At 36.2% G+C, this 23,744-nt stretch overlaps 1 protein-coding gene across 1 annotated transcript in view; it reads right to left on the reverse strand.

The window, feature by feature from the left end:
- LOC149782210 (tripartite motif-containing protein 2-like) overlaps positions 1 to 21,038 on the reverse strand; it is a 199,829-nt gene extending 178,791 nt beyond the window's left edge. The window contains exon 1 of the mRNA XM_089933604.1: positions 20,978 to 21,038. The gene's annotated coding sequence lies outside the window, so the exon portion shown is untranslated. The remainder of the gene's footprint in view (positions 1 to 20,977) is intronic.
- Positions 21,039 to 23,744: the final 2,706 nt, after the last annotated feature.

Here is a 23,744-nt window from a genome sequence, read left to right on the forward strand (position 1 = left end):
TGTTAAAGCTACGTTAAAACCCCAAAACGCACAAACACACACACTGATAAAAAAACAAGATGCTGCCATTTAAAAGCTAATTAAAACTTCTCTTTTTTTCAAGCAACTGTAAGATTTCCAAAGAATCTATTCATGAGACTACAGAAGACAATTTGGACAAAATATATAATTGGAAGGCTTGTGCAAGCTTGTAATTGGCAAGCTTGAGTGTGCTTGTAATTGGCAAGCTTGAGTGTGCTTGTAATTGGCAAGCTTGAGTGTGCTTGTAATTGGCAAGCTTGCACGGTTTCAAATCTGAGCTTGTGCAAGGTTATATTGCAAGCTTGCTGTAATCTTAAAAATAAGCTTGCGATTTTGGTTGGGATATTCATAATCAAATTACTTTACCTGACTTTGAAGTAACTCTTCTAAGTCTTGCATTCTACATGGCTAGTGAACCCCACCCACCAGCCTTCTTATATCCCATCAAAACTCAAGCAACACTTACTTATTACCGCTGACACACCATTATACAATTAAAAACTGAAAATGTATATGAAGCCCATTTTACCTAACAGGTCTCCCAACAAACTGGCTCATTCTATGCAATCCAGTGGTCTTTCACAAAGCAAACAGTCCAACATAATGAGTTTATCTGCCAAAAATCTTGCATTATATTTTCAATTTCTAAAGATCAAGTGTCAGATTAAAACACCAGCACTAGTACTTTACCTTTCCCACTTAGGGTTTTGATATTTGTGAGGGTAATCACTGATGTTGAAAGGTCTCTCTTGTACTAGTATATACATGTAACATTAGGGTCATGTGCAAAACATATCATACTGACCAAGCTTACTGATTGCAGGGAGGTAAAGCATTGATCAAGATTCTTGTGTGTCCACAATTTGGCAACTCTTGGGTGAATACTTTCCAGTTATATATAATACAAATTTTTTAAAAAAAGAAAATCAATAAAATAGATAAACAAAAGTTAGGATGTGGTACACTAAGTATTTATGGTGGCTAGCAAATACACTTTATTAGGATTGATCAAGAGTAATTCCAAATCAGTGGTTTCTGATGTAAAGGTTACAGCTAAAACAGGCTAAAAATTATTTTGTAATTTTTTTTAAATTTAAATTTTATAATTTTGATTTTGGTGTCCATGGCATTTCTGTGTTATATTTGGAATTGTGTTATAGTGAGGCGTGTTATAATGGGGGAGAGTGGTATACTTGTTTTCACTGGAACAATGAACTTGGACAATTATCTTTTCCATTGATACCCTGCAAAAAAGGTTCCAGACATCAATAGAGAGAGAGAGGGAGCATCCTTGATGTTGGAGATACACTACTTGTTGTCAGAGGGAACAATAAAACATCAACAACTTACTCTGTCAATATACCCTTGCAACGTTAGAAAAACAGTCTACATTTTGGGAGTGTTGATCTGAAGGGACAATTAGTCCCGTGTCCAGTGGCCCTAGAGAATTATGTCCTCCAGCTCCAACCAGAATCTTATGCATCAATAAACAGACAGGAGTAGGGGTCCAGTGCATGCATGGGGATCCCATTCAGGAATTTGTCTCAATTCATAACACCAGTACAAAGGGTGATCAAAATCTGGTCCAAAAGGAATCAGAGCTGATAGCAAATGTATGTGTGGTCTCTACAGTGCAAGAAGGATATACTGTGTTGGTGCATATGCAGATGTCCTAAGGGAACCAAGTCAGCAGTGGAACTTAAAAGTTTACCAAAATAGACAATTGTTGTTGTTGTTTTTTTGGAGGGGGAGGGGCTTTAATGCCATTTTAGAGAGCAAGATATGCCTTACATGGCAGCAATTATAAATGGTTGAGGAAGAACCCAGGAAAACCCCAGTAAGAACCACTGACCCATGGGAAGACACTTGCATGCTTTCTAACATACCCACATTGTCTGAGCCTAAGATTGGAACCCTTGTGGACTGAGGTGAGATGGCAGTGATCAGTAAAGGCAATCACTTTAGACCAATCAGCCACCCCCACCCCAAAACGATAGGTAAAGGTGAGCAGGCAACAATGTTTTTGCTCATTGTGCTGCTATAAGTGCCAGGATTATATCTATGTCAATGGATAAAGTTCTTGTTCATAGGTAAGTTCATTTCCCACACAAAGTCCGGAAATGCATTGAGCTTTGACTTCTTTATGTTGGGTAAGATGCTCAACCAAGTTACTGTGGGCCAACAATGGAGCAGATCCTGATGGAATGTCTGAGCCTATATATTACGGATCAGCCAGTTGTCAAAATCCTGGAAAATCGTGGTTACCAGTAATCAATGGCAAGATGATACTACTCCCATAGCTCAGGTGAATATTCTGGGTGCTGAAGTGATTCCAAATGGCAAAATCACGAAGTTAAATAACTGGGATGTGTGAATAGGCATCCTGATGATCAATAAAGAACACCCAATCCAACTGGTACATTGTATTCCGGATTGAGGATGTGGTCTCCATCATGAAATGTTCATCCAGAAGAAATCAGTTTAACGGAGAGACACTGTTTATGATTAAAAAATTTCCCACTTTTTGTGGTGACCAAGATTATCTGGGAGTAGAATGCGTCAGATGATTGTTCAGAACCCTCTTGATTACCCATTTCTGCAAAATAGGGTTGTTCCCGAAAACTGAAGTCAGTAATCCTCACTCATAATAGAAAAGACCCATCCAACATTCATGATGCTTCACCAAGCCTAAAAATGAGGCACTGATAGTCACCTACAGGAATGTTTGGAAGAGGAATGCATGGCAGGAAAGTGTTCAACTCCTGAAGGCTAGTCCCACCTCACTCCCACCCACATGTTAGAGAACTTCCTCCTATAGTAACTATTCAGTGACTTCCACACAGTGAACCCAATTTATGAGGTTTCATTTGAGGTTGCACACTGGACTGAGGCTGCATTTGTTTGAAGACCTAAATGGATGGACCCTGGAGGCAATTCACACTTGTACACTTCCTGGCCTATTGCAATGGGCCATAATCGAGTGTGAAGGATCTATGCTGATGATCCTTCAAATCTTGTAAAGCCACAGCAGGGATGAGTCCTCTGAAGAGGGCACTAGCTTCCAACAGTCTTTACTGTGGTGAAGTAGGACTTTCGAGGAGTCCAATGCAAATATAATGGTGGATGTGCTGATAAAACAATCGAGACAGAAAGTGAATGCTGGGATGTCTCGGCCCCAGCTTTCAGCTTACACTCTAATGCAGTTGGGTCAATGCAGCTAATCCTCCAGCATGGGAAGCTATGGTGACCAGAAGTCAAACTTTCTCTTCAACATCTTAAATTGTGCTATGTGAAGGCATGCCCAGGCTACCACTGAAATATCTACTTGATTTACTTGTGTCCAACTACAGAGGTTTAATGGGCCACTTCAGGGAATGTGCCCAGTAACCTGAGGCAGAGGCCACAGGTCTCAAGGTAAGAGGTGGAATAGACCACACTCTACACCAACAAGCGATGTCTTGAGTGTCACAAACCTATGACTTATGTCCTATTTATGGACAAACAGATGGACAAGAGAACTGATATACACCACTCAATCCTTACAGGCAGAATACTATACACCCCTGACTCCATAGAGGCAGATTAATATAAATCCCTCTCTCCATAGGGACAGTTTACTATACACCACTCACTCCACAGAGGCAGATTACTATACACTCCTCCCTCCACAGAGACAGATTGCTATGCATTCCTCCCTCCACAGAGACTGATTACTATACCGCACCCACTCCACAGAGGCAGACTGCTATGCATTCCTCCCTTCATAGAGGCTGATTACTATACAGCACCCACTCCACAGAGGCAGATTGCTATGCATTCCTCCCTCCACAGAGACTGATTACTATACAGCACCCACTCCACAGAGGCAGACTGCTATGCATTCCTCCCTCCATAGAGGCTGATTACTATACAGCATCCCACTCCATAGAAGCAGAGTGCTATGCATTCCTCCCTCCACAGAGGCTGATTAATATACACTCATCTCTCCTCAGAGGCAGATTACTATACACTCATCCCTCCACAGAGGCTGTTTACTATACATGTCTAGTTTCCATTAAAGATTGAGTCACTAGACTTTTTTTTAAAGACAGAATTTATCTGCAAGTTATGCTACCTCTAAAATTGTCTTTTTACAATACCTTTAAGTTCTTAATGATGTTTGCAATGTCCTACTTTAAATTTTTACAAGGTTTAGTCCAATTATTCTCATTGTACAAATTAATTAAATCTGAAATGAAACATTTTTCCATTCAAAACTGATGTACATGGCTTCACCCCTGATTTCACAAGAACCATTAAAGTTCAATATCTAACAACAATCTTTTTTTCTCCATCATATGTAATCATTACACCTCTTTATAACAAACCCTGGAGAACATGTACTGATAAGTTCAAACATAAAGGAAAAAAATGATAAAAAATCATGCAACTGATTACTGCTTTATTTATAACAAGAAATAATCCAGATGTACAATGACACCATTTACGCAATAGCTCTATTATCTATAATTAATAACAATTTGTGAAACGTACCGATTTAATTACAAAACCAAGTTTAACAGAACTTCAAACAGGATTACATGCCTCATTTATTTTCTATGAAGAGTAAATGCAGACAAAATTGATTTTTAATTTAAAGACTGAACATAAAACTTGTTTAAACACCATATATGCCATATCGATATAATGACAGCATCAAAATACACCAGATACTAGCATCAAGATAATATAAGGATTTTATGTGCATTATCTTTATCTTTTATTTTATACACATTTTACAGAATTTTAACATGTTTACATTTTATATTTTATTTTGTTCTTCATGCTTACATTTATTTGGAAGGCTTCTCTTCCTAAATTTCTGTACAGTTCAATTTTAATTTTTTTCTTACTTTTAGCTAGCACCATATAGTCACTATGAGCTGTTGTTGTTGTTGTGGGGTTTAACGCCATTTTTTTAGCACACAATAGGCTATACATGGTGGCCAGTATTCATGGTGGAGGAAGAACCCAGGAAAACCCCGGAAAGAACCACCAACCCATGAGAAGCTAATGGCAAGCTTTCTCACATACCCACATTGGCTGAATCCGAGACTCAAACTGGCACAGACACAGGTGAGATGGCAGTGATCCGTAATGGAGAGTACTTTAGACCACTCAGCCATTCGGGGCCCCTCACTATGAGCTGAGGTACACATATGCATACATACACACATACATACATACACATACATATATACATACATACATACAGTCATGCAAACATATATACATACATACATACAGGCATGCATGCATACATACATACATGCATACATACAAACATACATGCATGCATACATACATACATACATACAGTCATGCAAACATATATACATACATACATACATACATACATACAGGCATGCAAACATATATACATACATACATACATACATACATGCATGCATGCATACATACATACATAGACACATACATGCATACACACACATACATACATACACACACACATACATACATACACACATACATACATACACACACATACATACATACATGCATGCATACACACACACACACACACATGACCGCTCCAGTGGCCTTGTGGTTAGAGTGTCCGCCTCGGAATGCAGGAGGTTGTGGGTTCAAACCCTGGCCGAGTCATACCAAAGACTTACAGCTGTTAGGACTGGTTGTTGTTGTTGCTGTGGGGTTTAATACCATTTTTCAGCACATGATAGGCTATACATGGTGGACATTATTAATGGTGGAGTTAGAACCCAGGAAAACCCCGGAAAGGACCATCAACCCACGAGAAGCTACTGGCAAGCTTTCTTATATACCCACATTGGCCAAATCCAAGACTCGAATCCACACAGACAGAGGTGAAATGGCAGTGATCTGTAACGGAAAGCGCTTTAGATCACTTGGCCACTCAGGGCCCCTGTTAGGACTGGTCGGCCTGGTGTCAGGATAATGTCTGCAGCATGATGCCCCAGTGCTAGACATCACTATAAACTGCCACACTGCAGACATCATAGCGATATGACTGAAAAATTGTTAAAGCTACATTAAAAATCCTAATCACACACACACAGACACCAGGCACTAACTAATCCCTACCAGTGTGTCCAGTTCTATCAGTCACACAATGTTGAACAAAATATACTGGACACAATATCATCCTTGTCAGTATGTAAAGTATTGTTACTGGCACAATTTCTGACAAAATGTACCCGACACTAGCCTATCCCTACCAGTGTATTCAGGTTTTCCCACAGGCACAATTTCTGACAAAATGTACTAGACACTAGCCTCAAGATTATCCCTACCAATGTAACCAGGTTTTCCCATTGACACAATTTCTGACAAAATGTACCAAACACTAGCTTTAAGATTATCCCTACCAGTGTATCATGGTTTTCCCACTAGCACAATTTCTGACAAAATGTACCAAACACAAGCCTCATGATTATCTACCAGTGTATCCAGGTTTTCCCACTAGCACAATTTCTGACAAAATGTACTAGACACTAGCCTTAAGATTATCCCTACCAATATAACCAGGTTTTCCCATTGACACAATTTCTGACAAAATGTGCCAAACACTAGCTTCAAGATTATCCCTACCAGTGTATCATGGTTTTCCCACTAGCACAATTTCTGACAAAATATACCAAACACAAGCCTCATGATTATCTCTACCAGAGTATTTATGCCTGCCATTGACAGTTTTATACAAAATGTACATGTAACTTGATGAATTTCTCAACTGATTTATTACTGTTCTAATTTATTGCCCTATTTTCAATGGTTAGATATGGTACAAGGTGTTCTCTATGCTTATTTTTAATTTGTTAAGTAAAATATAGACCTTAGGACACCCTTTACTTTTGACAAAAAGGCTTAATAATGCTTTCAGTCAGTGGGCTTCACAGGCAGGAAAATAAATTACATCAAAGTTTAAAATAATACATTCTTTTGGTCAGATTGTGTGTAAAATAAACAGAAGACAAATAGCAGAAATGTTATACCTATTGAGTTATCAATGTAACCAAATGTCAAGGCAATTGACCACTCAGCCACTGTCAATCAAGTAGCAACTGTACAATTTGAGATAATTCTATGGACCAAACACAGTCCAAATGTATAGCAACTGACCATTCAGCCACTGTCAATCAAGTAGCAACTGTACAATTTGAGATAATTATATGGACCAAACACAGTCCAAATGTATAGCAACTGACCATTCAGCCACTGTCAATCAAGTAGCAACTGCACAATTTGAGATAGTTCTAAGGACCAAACACAATCTAAATGTATAGCAACTGACCATTCAGCCACTGTCAATCAAGTAGCAACTGTACAATTTGAGATAATTCTATGGACCAAACACAATCCAAATGTGTAGCAACTGACCATTCAGCCACTGTCAATCAACTAGCAACTGCACAATTTCAGATAGTTATATGGACCAAACACAATCCAAATGTGTAGCAACTGACCATTCAGCCACTGTCAATCAACTAGCAACTGTACAATTTGAGTAATACTTGTATGGATCACAGTCACTCCATTACCTGCTAGGTGTGAATTATTCTGACATCACATGGTGTGATTTGACAACTTCATGAATTTCTAAATCATCAATAATTTACACATACTAATTAGCATTGCAAGTTCTTTAAAATGGAAGAATTTCATTTGGAAATTTAAGGTCTTTATTACAAAGTGATTTGTCATACTGAGTGAAAACTTGATTGAAATTGGACAGTTGAAAGTGGCTGAAAGACAGCAAAGTTATAACTCTTTGAATTGCTTCATGTTATGCAATGTAAATTGACCAAGGTGACAAACCATTACTAATGTTACTAGTACTTTAGATTAATGTGGCTTGTCTCTTGTCCATGTGTGACCCACTTAACCAAAGCTTTAATTATCTGAGAGCTTAGTACATACATCATTACATAATAAATCAAACAAAGTCAGTCAGGTCTGAGAGTGGGCAGGGTCACTTGGAATGTTGAATAAATACTTGAATGATACCTGGCAGAGATGGGGGGGGGGGTGATTTGTCACTTGACATGAGCTTGTCCAATAGTCTACAGATGTAATTTTCATACTATTCATTTTAAATAATACATTTTTTTTTAAATGTTCATGAATTTGACATTTTCCATCAACTGTTAAATTAAACTTTCATCTCCTGATTTTCAAAATGTTTAAAAACAGACTAAGACATCACTAATTATCCATTCCAACAAATTTAGACATTCCTGTTTTATCCACCGAAAGCTCGAGATGTGATAAACAAATTTTCAAAAAAATAACTTTGCTTTCATTTTTTTTCTCTGTTGGATTTGAAATCTCCAAAAATCTGAAGTTACGCTCATTTTCAATCTAATATGGAAGAAAACTGTATTTAAAGATGACCAAAATTTGACGTAGATAGGGGTTTCCTAAAACTACAGCATAATCATGCTAATATGATTATGTGACAAATCAAAATTGTCACCTATGGCATGAGAGTGGAAATTGATGCTTTCACATTAATTTATGTGATAATAAAATACTGTGTAATAGTGTCACATATGGGATAATAAAATACTGTGTAATAGTGTCACATATGGGATGAAATAGTTTTAATACAGTGCAATGTGTTCTCCTTTCAGAACAAAAGTTTTAATATGCAGTATTACAGCAGTGAATAAAGCAAATAGTTTATTGTGTAATGGGTTTATTGTGTAATGGGTCATTGGGGGATATTCTCAACGTCTTACGGATTGAAAGTGTACATTGCAACTCTCTCTGCATAAAATAATAAAAGGATGAGCCCTCTTTCTTTTTAATTATATGATACACAAACATAATCATCCCAAATTCATACATAGTACAAACTTAATGTCAATAAGTGAAGCTTTAGAGGAATTTTATCATACAAAGTAAGACAGATGGATCCACAGACAAACGAAATCCCATATATCATCAACACAGTGGCATGATACTATAAAAAGAAATATCTGAAACAGGACAGAACTCTTGACTCCTTATAAAAAATAAAGTGAATCATCAATGCGTAAATGAAACGTACTTCATAAAAACCAAACAGGCTCAGATTCAAATAACAGCATAAAAAACTGTAATGTACAGGTTTTAGATATTTTTCTCCTTTTTTACATCAAAATCCAGGACTGCTCATTTAGTTGGGGGAGGGGGTATTTTAACACCAAAACTATAAATTTCCTGCCTTCAAACAGATTCTAAAAAATCTTGCTCTAATTTTTGGAAAAGGAACATATAATATCCAATTATATTAGCCGAAAAGTTTTAATTATCTTGAAGGAACAGAGACAAAATATTTCTGGTTTGAATAATAAATCCAAGATCCCCCTCTATTTAGCCTCTTGTGTTCTTTGTATGAAACTGTCTGTAGTGATTTCACTATATTTATGATAGCTAAGCTATTTTGCATAATGAATAGAAATAATTTAGACAAAGATCTCTCTGTACTATATTTAGATAATGTCCATCTGCCATTCTATCAGCATGAATTTAGAATGGATGATGTACATGTCTGTCTTAATGAACAAAAATGGCTACCTGGTTTGTTAAATGGAATTAACACAATCTGTATGAAAATTATGTTGTTTTTTCATATCCGTAAAGGGAGGGGGATATTGGTTTTCTTTGGGTTTATTTTTTAATGGCACAACTGCATGAGTAATTTGTTCAGTGTCGAGGCAACTGAGGGAATGTACCTCACCCAAAAGCAAAGCACAGCAGCAGACCCAGACTAATCCAACAATAGGATGGGGCTTTTGTGTGGAATGGGTTGAAACCAATCAAAATTAAGTCATTTCTACGCTACGATGGATTTACATAAATATACTTACCTTTCTGCCTCTATGTATTACTTGATCTACATTTACATGTCGTAATAATGAATGTTGGCTGATACATTAGTTCAGTGTTTGGTTGGTAGGTAGGTAAGTTGGTTAGTAGGTTGGTTGGTTGGTTAGACATTGGGTTGTGTATTATGCCTCTTTTTTGGTGTCTATGTACAAAATCATTTGGTTTGAAATGTCAGTATGTATTAACATAATTTTTATGGAAATTCTGTGGTACTATTTCATGAAATAGCAATATTTTGGGGTACACTGGTACTTTGTGGAATGGAATGGATTCAGTCTAAATCAATACATTTCTATGCTATTACATATTTACACAACTGTATGTGTCTGCTGTCTCTATGAATTTACAATGGCTCCTGTGCATGTACCATATTTGATGTTGTACCTACACTGTGTGCTTGAAAATTATAATTTGGGCTGATTTTAAAAACTACAATTTGCTTCAAGTTTAAAAATTATGATTTGGGTCAATTTTAAAAGTATAATCTGTGTCAAATTTAAAAATTATGATTTGGGTCAATTTTATGGAGCATGAAGATCATCATAATTCGCACACATCAATGTCATAAACAATATCTTAATCATGTGTATACTTGAAGAGTTAGCTCCCTTTGGGTAAATATGGAACTCTGGGGATTCATTCTCTCTTGCAATATGGTCATGCCCTCTATTTCAAAATATCCATTTCTGAGATGACTTAACACTCCAAGTTAAGCAGTAAGAAAATATCAGGTATGCATACAGTTGTAGGTTCAGAGAAAACCATGACGTACTGGGCAGATTTTTGCTGCCACTTTCCTCCCATACATCAAACTGGATCAAGATGGAACTTCAAATTTGTTTATTCTTAACACAAGTTCTGGTTGGTTTGTTGGCTGGTAGGTTAAGTATATATTCTTTTGATTGTTATCTATGTATAGAACAACATAATATGCATGCAAATTCTGTGGTTCCATTCCATTCACAAAATACCAAAGTTCCCCATGGGTACTGGTATTTTGCAGAGAGGAACGTAATGAATTAACTGGTGCTGGCAGATAGGTTGGTTGGTTGGCAGGATGTTAAATAATGAAATTCATGTTATTTGTAGCATGGTTCAAAATCATTTCTTTTTAGATGCTAGTAAGTATAAGAGTTGTATTCATTCATTTTTCTGTTCTCCTTGACAAAATACCATTACTCATGGCTGGTGGATACTGGTACTTTGCCCAACAGAATGAAACCAGTCAAATGAAAGACTTCATATGGCATGATATATGCATAAATGTGTCAGCCATGCCATCTGTATGAATTTATAACGGCTGATTTACTGTGAAGTAGCATATTAAAAGGCAGTCCTGTTTTTATATACAAAGTACCACATTACAGGGCAATCCTGGCATTTCTTTTCACGAGGTACCCCATTACAAGGCAGTCACTTTTATAAGGTACCCCCATTACAAAGCAGTCCCTTTCACAAGGTACCCCATTACAAGGAAGTCCCTTTTATAAGGTACCCCATAACAAAGGCAGTTCCTTTTATAAGGTACCCCATGACAAGGCAGTTCCTTTTATAAGGTACCTCATTACAAGGCAGTCCTTTTGATAAGGTACCCCATTACAAGGCAGTTCCTTTTATAAGGTACCTCATTACAAGGCAGTTCCTTTTATAAAGTACCCAATTACAAGGCAGTTCCTTTTATAAGTTACCTCATTACAAGGCAGTTCCTTTTATCAGGTACCCCATTACAAGGCAGTCCCTTTTATAAGGTACCCCATTACAAGGCAGTTCCTTTTATAAGGTACCCCATTACAAGGCAGTTCCTTTTATAAGGTACCTCATTACAAGGCAGTCCCTTTCATAACGTACCCCATTACAAGACAGTCTCTTTTTATAAAGAAACCTCATTACAAGGCAGTCCCTTTTATAACTTTCTATGTTAAAACTTGAATCTCTTTGTTCACAGACATACCTCTTTCATCAAAAATGATTTCATGCTGAAGGCTTCTGGTTTTGCCTGTAGTAAGTGCCATTACAAGAGCTTGTTTTTTTTTCTTTCTCAGCTGCATGTGACTGTGGAGCACTCTCTCCCATTGCATACAAATCAACATCCTTCTGGCATCATTTGTACTTTGCAAAGCTCTCTGAGAAAGATTTCATAATCCAAACTTTATATTTTTCTTCATCTAGCCACCGAAGTTGGAACTGGCAGCCAGCCATGTCAAAGCAAATGATTCAAATTTAAACCACTGCTACATCTGGACTTCATACAATCGGAAGTTCAAAATGTACAACTGCGCAGTGGCCAGTTGTGGAAAAATTTCCGTTACAGCACAAACTTAGTGAGAGATTGTTTTTTTTTGTTTTTTCCCCTTTTCTTTTTATTAGTTCTGTAAAATGAAAACTATTTATTAATTCCTTTTGGTTTCATAAAAATGAAGGATTTTCAAGGTACCCAGACAATATTGTGAATTTTTAAGGTGTTTTCAATTCATTTTTCAAGGCTTTTCAAGTCCCCTACAGACCCTGTATTTATGTTTTAATGACTGATCAGCTTGCACCTCACACATGCATCAAGCACTCAAGATTCATGTTTTCAAACACGACACACAGGTAGATGGGACCCACCTCTATATAATTATGCCCTTTTTGGTACATGTCGATTTTTAAAATGGAAGAAATCCCTCTTCAACCAGCAACACATACATTTTCTAATCATGTGCCATCGCCCATAGCAAAAAAGTAGATTACTCACGTCAAAGTGCTCTGCAGTGACATGGATTAAAACCAGCACTGCCTACCCAAACAGGATGACCCATGCATCAGTTTTGCTTCGAGTTCTCACCTAAGCTTTGCACTAAATTATTACCAATTTTTTTATTTATTCACAATAACAATAATACAATTGCTTGCTAAAGGTTTGAAATTTGTGTACATTCCCTTTCAATCTGAGAATCTTTTGAAAAATCTAGCAAAAAAACAACAAAAGCTATAATTTCTGCAAGAAAGGGGCCAATTTCATACTTGTGGTGGCAATGGGTGTTTTGATAGAAGTGACAGCACCAATGGAGAGGAGTTTGCAGTGTAGTCATTATAACAACGTAAAAGAATGGTCTGAGGAAGTTCCATGAGCACAGACTTGTTAAAATCATACACCATGCCATGCAAACTGCATCCTATAACCATACCTTTATAAGTTTTTCATCTCGAAATCAACAAGGAAAAGAAATCTGCCGAGTCGTGTACACAGAAGGACATTTTTTTTTTAGCATTTAATTTTCATTCTTAAAATGTTTTTTACCATTATAACAGATGGTGTCCACCTACATCCTTCTTGTTATCTTTTGTATTAGCAAGCTGAAAAGAAGCTAAATATCATGTAACTGTAAAAACAAGCTTACAAATAACAGCATATATATATATATATATATATATATATATATATATATATATATATATATATATATATATATATATGCGTGTGTGTGTGTGTGTATAAATACACAGTTCAGCTGGAAAAGCAAAGGGTAGTTCAGCTAGTGAGCACTTGGTAATAGAAGGCTGCTTCTACAAAAATCAGGTATAACAAAACGACAATCAAAACAGAAAATGTATGTGGTCTCGTGAGGACTTATTTGTTTCAGACAACAAAAATCAAATGGAAAATATAAAAATCTACTATAATAATATACATGATAAATACTAATATATCAACATGTGTCTTATTTAAACATGTGCAAAACATACTTCAAGGTCAATAAGAGTTATCCAATATACTGGTAAGATAATTACCACCACAAATTGTCAACAAAATAAGAAAAGAATATGCAGATTTAAGTCTTGGAAAATCTGTATAACCATCTTAGATTGTGAAAATTCATCCTTTCTTGTCACAATTATGTACAGATCATGTCAAACAAATATGCCTCACACACAGACCTTGTAATGTACAAATCTTGTCACAAGTATGCCTAATGTTCAGATCATATCACAAGTATGCCTAATGTACAAATCTTGTCTCAAGTATGCCTAATTTATCAATATTGTCACAAGTATGCCTAATGTACAGATTTTGTGACAAGTATGCCTCTTGTACAGATATTGTCACAAGTATGCCTAATGTACAGATTTTGTGACAAGTATGGCTCTTGTACAGATCTTGTCTCAAGTATATATAAGGTACAGATCTTGTCACAAGTATGCCTCTTGTACAAATCTTGTCACAAGTATGCCTTAATGTACAAATCTTGTGACAAGTATGCCTAATGTACAAATATTGTGACAAGTATGCCTAATGTACCGATTTTGTGACAAGTATGCCTAATATACAGATCTTGTCACAAGTATGTCTAATGTACAGATCTTGTCACAAGTATGCCTCTTGTACAAATCTTGTGAGAGGTATGCATAATATACAAATCTTGTGACAAGTATGCCTAATTTACAGATTTCATCACAAGTATGCCTAATGTACAGATCTTGTTACAAGTACGTCTAAGGTACAAATCTAGTGACAAGCATGCCTCTTGTACAGATATCATCATAAGTATGCATAATGTAGAAATCTAGTGACAAATATGGCTCTTGTACAGATCTTGTCACAAGTATGCATAATGTACAGATCTTGTCACAAGTATACCTAATGTACAGATCTTGTTACAAGTATGCCTCTTGTACAGATATCATCACAAGTATGCATAATGTAGAAATCTAGTGACAAGTATGCCAAATGTTTGAGTGTGTGTGTGTGTGATTAGGATTTTTAACGTAGCTTTAACAATTTTTCAGTCATATCGCTACAATGTCTGCGGTGTGACAGTTTATAGTGATGTCTACACTGGGGCATCATGCCACAGACACGTAGCATGATGTCTTACCCAGTCACATTATCCTGACACCAGGCCAACCAGTCCTAACACTAACCTCTTAATGCTGAGCGCCAAGCAAGGTAACTGTTAGTACCATTTTTGTAAGTCTTTGGTATGACTCAGCCAGGGATAGAAACCACGACCTCCTGCTTCCGAGGCGGACACTCTAACCACTAGGCCACCGGAGCGGCATATGCCAAATGTACAGATCTTGTCACAAATATGCCATATGTACAGACCTTGTGACAAGCATGCCTCTTGAACAGATCTTTGCAAGTGAATAGCAAATATTTATTTTTGCTGCATTCAGTGCAAATGACATGAATTTGTCCCATTATTAAGTCTGCATAATTGCAATTTTCACTTTCCATATATTTTATTATGGTATTTCCAAATACAGAAAAACTTCTTGTAATATATGGAAATATGTAACAAAAGTCCCCTGATGAGGCTGACACTCTACTGGCGTAACAGAATTTCCAGGAATACTAGATCAGACCATTTCTTCTTTAATACTACTGAGTACTGAAACTACCAGAGATTCTTATAAAACTCTAACATACCAATGAGCCACAGTGGTTCAGTGGTTAGCATGCCAGACTCACAACCAAAAGTGTGCAGGTTTGGATCCTACCAATGGACTATCCTGGGTCAGCTGCTGTGGCATGTCCTTGGGTAAGGCACCTTACTCCAATTGCCTTGGCACCAGAAAATTTACTTCAGTTGCTGTGCTGTAAAGCACAAAACCAAACATACATGTCTGACTTAACCAAGGATAACCCTAGAATAACTTCCAGCAACTAGCACCTTAAGCAAACCATGTAATTGCCCCCCCCCCCATCCAACTTCTCAACAAAATTTGGTGCCCCAGGCAACCACCTAGTTTGCCTATATGGACTATGGACGTGCCCGACCTGAACTTAACATGTTCACAAGACAGCTGTAAGTGAAGAGCAACATTCTTTGTCATGGCCATTGACCCTGACCTTGATATCATAAACAGAAAATCATTGATCTTGTCTCGGATAATGTCAAGATAAAACCACATGCTAAGTTGCAAAGTTTGCTAAATCTATAAATATTATTTTTAGAAGAGAAATATGAATGAAGCAACTGAAATGATACCATTGAAGTTATTCTTCAGATATATCCATAAACTGGGACAAATAATGCCAATCTATTCAATACTTGTTTGTTTTCTCAGGTATACAAGCCAATACAACCCAAACCATAAGTCAGGATCAACGACCATACAATCAATGTCAGAATACTGACTGTAACTTATGAACTGGAATGCAACTAAATACGTCTGGTCGATATTAATTCGTACTAATTAATACAAGTCACACTGTTCAATTACATAACAAAATGAATAAAACATATCTGTAATAATGGCCAGTTAGGTAGGATTTTTCAATGTAGAAATCCTTCACTAAAAGGCAGATATGCTGGTGGATGACATCCACCATTTTCATTCTTAACCAATTAAATATTAAAATTGTTTTACTGAACACCCATGTCAAACCCACCATTTACGAAAAAAAGTTATAACCAAAATTCCAAGATGGTTATGGTGCCATCTTGGGGGTCACATAAGCAGTATTTTCATCAGAACTAGATATAAAATTTTAGTGCAAGCCTCAGGTCAATATGACTACACTCAGAAGAAGTAACTCAATATAAAATTATAAGATATTCAACTAGACAGCCATTTTGGCAGTTGTATCAGCAGATCTTATTCAATAACAGGAATCCCTATATATTGTAAGAAAGCTGATCACTATATAATGCAAGAATGCAGTTAAAGAAAACAAGAGTCCCTAAAACTAACTCACACTCAACTGGCTGAAAAGTATATCCAGGTATCCTACTTAATATTGTTTCTTTTTTTTAAACTCCATAGTATTGAAACCATCTGGTGGCCATACTGGATATAAGATCAGCACATTTCCATTTCGGACCAACAAGATCGTATAGTAAGTCTTCTGGTGGAAACAAGATAGTATAGTAAGTTTTTTGGTGCAAACTCCATGTCAATGGAATCATCCATTCTGGAGCAATAGTAATAACAAGATTTTAGAGACGGCCATCATGGCAATCTTTTCTGTAATTTTGGAGGATCAGTGACAAAAACTTGTATCTAACACACGCCAGATGCAGGGTAAAAGTTATCACTTAAGCTTTTCTGGTCTATAAATTTCAGTAATGCCATAATTTCAAAGAAGTTGCTTGTACAAAAAAAAGTCAAATTTTGGGAGGTCACATTGGCATCATCTTTTCTTTCCTTTCCTTGATGAAATACTTTACACCTGCACTATGTGCCTAAAAAAATATAACTTGAGGTAATAATGAGAACAATGACAGCTAAAACTGTAAATACTAGTAGAGACAGCTCCAACTGACTATGTTGTGAGATCTCCACTTTGAAGATGCATTCTCTCTTCCAACATGGTTGCACAAAATAAAGCATATATAAAATCTGTTTTTGAGATTTATTCAGCCCTAAAAGTTAGGGCATGAGCAACCATCAGGCTTGCATGGTAGTAAGATCCAAGAAATCTATGATGCTCAAGGCAAATTTTGGCAGCCCCTTCCCACCCATATGGCATCAGGAGAAACAAGACTCCATACCCAATAATTACTGACTGTGTTCTAACATCTCTATAACACAATGAGTAGTATGGTATTTTTAATTAATCATTAAAAAAAATTTATTGTCATATATATTTGATTTAGTTTATATTTAATTTTAGTTTTAATTTTTTTTATTCCAATACATGTTATTGTAATGCAACTTTATTTACTGGATTGGGCATTTTTCAGAAAATCAATTAAGTTCTCTTTGACCGACTGTTTTTCATAAACAATTAATAATAGAAACTTTGTATATAATGCTGACCATGATTCAGAATGATACAGTAAAAGTTGAAATAATTAACTTTAAAAAAAAGAAATTACAAATTCTTTCCCAGAGTAAAAATCATTGGTTTTAGTCAAGGACATACTGGGAGTACATGATGTTTGGCATGTAAAAAGCTTCTATCTTGTTCTAGAAACATGATCATGTGACCCTCATATGAGAATCTGTTTCGCGTCTTAAATTAGCATATAACTGTTTTCTATAGTGAATTTGGACAGTCAGGCTTTAAACCATTTACACTTAAAGGTGTTTTGCTGTGACCAGTTTGAGTTCAATTTTTAATTTTCTTTAAATTATCTGGATTCTAAGAGATTATTGTTTCCTGGAAATACTTGTGCTCTAAATTAATTCTTGGACAAGGACAGTTATTGAAATTTACACAGAATTCAAACACTGGAATATTATTTTCTGTGATTCAACAAAGAACTGTTGACACATCAATATGATGCTGACCACAGCATATGTCATCGCCTTCCATTCTGGATTTCTTCAGGATTCGAACTCAGTTTCATTAGGACTTTGTATTACTAGGACTTCTATTTTTTAATTCTTGGATTATTTTTGGATTTGATTCGTAAAACTGTAAATTCTTTTCTCATTTTTACCTTGTTTTTCTAGGGAAATAAATTATTTGTTCAGTTTTACAAAGCTTGTTGTCTTCACTCTTTTCTTGTTGCATTTTGTAAACGTTTACAGTATTGACAACATATTTAACTTCTAATATGATAAGCAGTAGTTTACTTTCTTCCAGGGGGCCCCCGAGTGGCAGAGTGATCTAAAGCACTCACTGTTATAGATCATTGCCATCTCATCTCTGTCTGCATAGGATCAAGTCTCGGGTTTGGCCTATGTGGGTATGTGAGAAAGCTTGCCAGTAGCTTCTCGTGGGTTGGCATTTTTTCCCGGGGTTTTCCCGGGTTCTTCCTTCATGATTAATACTGGCTACCATGTATAACCTATATTTTGCTGAAAAATGGCATTAAACCCCACAACAACAACAACTTTCTACCAGATTTTACAACTTTTATCTGGATAAAAACAAAGACTGGTTTGCATGATTTTACCAGAGAAAAACAATGACAGGTTCATGTGATTTTACAAAAAGCTCTGAGCTTATGACATTTAAGTTCTACATATCTTGTTTTCTATGTTTCAGGAACATGAAACATACATATTTACCCTAAGCACTGGTACCCACCACCATAAATAATATCAGTGTTTTAAATGTCAGAACAAACAAACTTCTTATAATGCCCGTAGAGACCATACCATCATGGTCAGTGTGCATACCACAAATTCAGGTTCTTTATAGAAAAGGATATCATTTTCACCTCAGCCAAATAAGGGTTCTCCTCAAAATACCAGACTGTAAAATCCTTTCCATTACGATATCATCAGTATTAAAGGTTGAAATACCTTTGAAAACAAATATGACTAAATCTTCAACAGACCAACCTCTTACATCAGAGTAACTCAATCAAATGAAAGATCCCAAAATTTCATGTTGATACTTTCCCTTTCTGTTAGTCCTACAATGTAAGATATATCACATGTTATTTATGTTTTAGTGTTATGTCTAACTCCCAGAATAAATGCCTTGTGTAGTGTCTTCCGATATCGCTTGACATCGGAATGAGCAATCAAAGTTTTAGGAATGTCTCACACACATACAGACAAATTTATGTGTAATTAATATCCTTACTATGCTGTCTCTATCCTGGTGGAATCAAAATCTTATACTTGCAAATGGAAACAATTACCATGTTCTGTTGACATACATTTGAATTTGTTGAAATGTGACGATAGTCGAGGTATGCTGAAGTATGTTCAAGTTGGTTCAAGTGGGGATATATTTCTTGAATGAAACGAAATGTTGCTTACTGTTCCAACAGTTCATTCTCTCAGCTGAAGCAAAATTCACTATTTATTCTTTCAATATAACAAAAGAAATTTACTTTTCTATTATGGCTATGAGGAAAAAAATCACACCAAAATGGCAATGTTTGATAAACAATTAGACACTTTTGTTTTGTTAAATAAAAAAGCCTTGTTGAAACCTACTTCTGCATTCTTCAGCCACCATTGCATTGCAACCAACTGAAATGTATGTCAACAGAACATGAAAATGCGTCCTTTTGCTATTGTCAGATTTTGAGTCCATCAAGATAAAGACAGGCAAACATAAATATATCAATAACACTTAAATATGTGGTGGAAAGTTGCCAAGTATATGATAGTCCTGAAAATCTGACTTCATGTTCTCCTGTCAGTAGAGTTGGGAACATGCTACACAAGGCAGTTGTATAGACAGTAAGACCCATCACCTCCCAAAACAAAAATATCGGGTGATGTGTCTTACATTGAAGGACTTCCTTTCTGTCAGCCCTAAGAGACAACCACATTTTCCATTCATAAAGTTCAACTTATTGTCTGACGCTGGCCTTCTTGTTTTGTAGCTACCTACAGTACCAGTAATGTCAGAAAGAAGAAAAAAGTGAAGATCGTCACAATTGAGGGTAGTACGAATTTGTTCATCAATATGCATTGCTTTCAGCGTGACATCACAGCAAGCGACATTCAATCCAGATTGTAGTTGATTGCACCTTTAGGTTTATTTTGTCCAAAAATGTATATGTACTATAACATTGATTTTGCCGTATGCACCTCTCGGGGCGTCTAAATAATGACCTTCCAAAGGAATATGGACGTATACGAATCCAAATAAAGTGAATACTTGCCACTTAACGGTATGTAGAATTAAAGTCTAAAAAATTACACCCATTACTGAAGTAGTCGGTGTTGAATGCCTACATGACCCGTGTGACTTGTACTATACACAGCTCCGCTTGTTAAACTACCAAAACATCGACCCACCCCCACCCTCCGCTATGCATACAAGGAACAATGTCTTGTAGGACACGAGTTTCAAATCCCCTATTTGGATATTAGTCTTAGATAAATTATATTAAGCAAACTAACATTTTGGGGTTCTTACAGTATTTAAATGCATCTATATGTACACATCACACACAATGTCAATCGACAAAACAGTCAAAAGTACATGTATAAACTGGATCAGTCAACATACTGCAGAATAATGACGTGATACATCACCAGATAGGGTAATATTATCCATGGAAATTTTATTTACGACCATTTTAAGCGTATTCTAACGACCCTCGGTCGTTATTACTCTAGCCTGTTGAAAATCATACACTCACCAGTCTTTAGAATATCAAGTAAGGATTCAAATAAACAATATTTAAATTAAACTTACACTAAATTAATTATCCCTGCATCCAAGATATGACGTGAGAAAGGGCAATAACTCTTTCTTGTTCATGACTAATAACAGTGTCTCAACACAAAGTAAGAACCGATACTTAGAAGCGGAGTCAGCACATAGACTCAAATGCTTATTACTTTATTCCGACACTTTTCGCAGGATGAAATTAAAGTGATGTGATCCTGTCCATCAGTTCACAAGTGCTCAAAAATTACCCAATTTTAAGATGATGTCATTGAGGCTCAATAAACATGATAAACTTTTATCTAAAATCGGTTAGCATTACATACTAAGAAAAATTACCTAGAATCCTAGATGGAGTTTTATTTTGCCGAATGGAAAGAAGAAAATCGGTAAAAAAAACTAATTAAAGCCTATTTTAAACCGTTTTTTTTAATCATGGCGGCTATAGATAAATCTTATTTTATTTTATTTCATATTATTTTATCTGTAAATAACACATAGCTTTAACATACATACATACATACATACATACATACATACATACATACATACATACATACATACATACATACTATTACTAGTTATTTTATAAATTGTTTACAAGTTAGCAACACATACAAATTCAATTTATAATCTAAATTTACCTTACAGGGAAATCAATTTACACAAGTAGATTTTAATTTAAAATTTAATGCAGAATTTCCTTCTCTTTTTTTTTTACCAAAAAAAAAGTATACTATGCATATGATAGATGTCTAAGATTGTCAAATATACGTTTCGGATATCGTTATGCGCGCGGAATACGTTATATATGTATACAGAGAAAGAGTTGGACAAGAATATTCACCTACTGGTATATACATAAACAGTTAATGTAAAATGCAATTAAATCATATACAAAGCAAGATATAGCAATTAAAAACAACCAACAGCATGTACAGGAAAATATATATGAGAACAAGACACGGAGATTAAAAGCAATCTAAACCACAAGCACAACTATAGAACCAAAATCCAAAACACTATATTAAAGAACCAAACAGATTATACTTCTTAAGTAGGCGAGGGAAATCCAACTAAAACTCATTGTAAACAATATAAGTAGTTAAGTGGGATAATAGAGCGACAATGAAAATTAGCATTACAGGACCCCTTGGGAACATATAGCGACAATGGAAATTTAACATGGAGAAAAATCGTGGGAACATATAGCGACAAGGGAAATTTAACATGGAGAAAAATCGTGGGAACATATAGCGACAAGGGAAATTAACATGGAGAAAAATCGTGGGACTGTTGAGCGACAAGGGGATTTGAACATGGAGAAAAATCGTGGGAACATATAGCGACAAAGGAAATTAACATGGGATTTTTTTTTTAAAAAAAAATAAAAAATAAAAAAAGGGGTAGGCAATGGAAAGACTATCTCTTTTCGAGAAATATGGCTGGCCCTGAAAAGGGCCTTTGGTTTATGTTAATATGCCCTTAACATAAAGGGCATTTGCGACATCTTCTTGTCCTCAAACTTCGTCTTACAGCAGGGCCATACATCAGAGTCCTCTTGAGGCAACCTTGTCTCTCTATATAGACTCTTCTTATCCACAGGCTGCTGCTGGTCCTGTGGACAACGGTCCACTTGGATCGGACATACATGAGTATGTCCGTCCTGAACATCATCGTTGACACAAGGGTTGAAGATTCAACGTCGGTCCACATGTTGAGGCTCCTACAATAGGTGAATCAATGCACTGAACTGCGCTTATTTATAGGGACAGGTAGGATTGAAACGGATTGAGTTCATTCACCAATCCGAACACGCGTTACAGAATTCAGTCAGCCCGCATCCAATCCGAAGAGAGCAGTCTGTGACGTCACGTAGTCAATATAGATCTGCTAGCGCTTGTGTGCAGTCAATCTATGCGACAGTGATTCAACATGACGGAAACTCAGAAAACGATCCAATGGGGTGCACCAGCAGCGGAGACCGCCCAAGGGAACCCGGACTTACTTTCAGAAGAGGTGAATTGGGATTTTGTCGATTTTCTCTCCTCGCAAGAATTTGTTCCGGAACCTTCGTTACCTTCTTCATTACCGCAAGTGGAGAATTTTAGACAGAGACAGAAAGAAGAATTGGAGAAATTTATGCAACGACAAAAGGAAGCGGAACAGGCTTTTCTCTTACAGCAACAGCAACAAGAAGAAGAGGTAAGAAAAAAACAACAGCAAGAAGAAGTAGCAGCAAAGAAACAAGAGGGTGAAAATCAAACGGTCACGGTACTGTTGGATATTTTAGCGGAGTTAAGAAGTCTGAAACAAATGTATCAGACTTCTTTATCACGACCGAAGAGAATACGACCTTCCCGAGCTAAACACGTCAACCCTGTGACTAAGCCTACCGTACCACCCTTAGTGATTTCAACCCAATCATTATCATCATCATCAACATTACGCAGTCCAGAAGTAGGCCTTGGCCGTGGCAAAGGCATAAGACAGTTAAAGTTGATTGCTTAAACTCACCCCTACATCGTAAAAAAGGCCCTTTTCAGGGCCACCCACATATCTCGAAAAGAAATACAATTTCAATTTGCCAATAACTCAAAAAAAAATAACCCACCCATTTTACCCTTATAGTACGTGTCTGTGTATGAGTGCGTGAGTGTAGCTTCTTATTTTAAAATCATAACTCAAAGACTCTTACCTTATATCATTCATTTATTCTTTTCTCCATTTTTTACAATCCAATTCACAATTCACAACACAACACTTTAATAAAAAGTTCATTGACTTCTTCTTT

This window comes from Sinohyriopsis cumingii, chromosome 15, assembly GCF_028554795.1.
Source record: "Sinohyriopsis cumingii isolate HCF-2022 chromosome 15, ASM2855479v2, whole genome shotgun sequence".
NCBI classification, from domain to species: Eukaryota; Metazoa; Mollusca; class Bivalvia; order Unionida; family Unionidae; genus Sinohyriopsis; species Sinohyriopsis cumingii.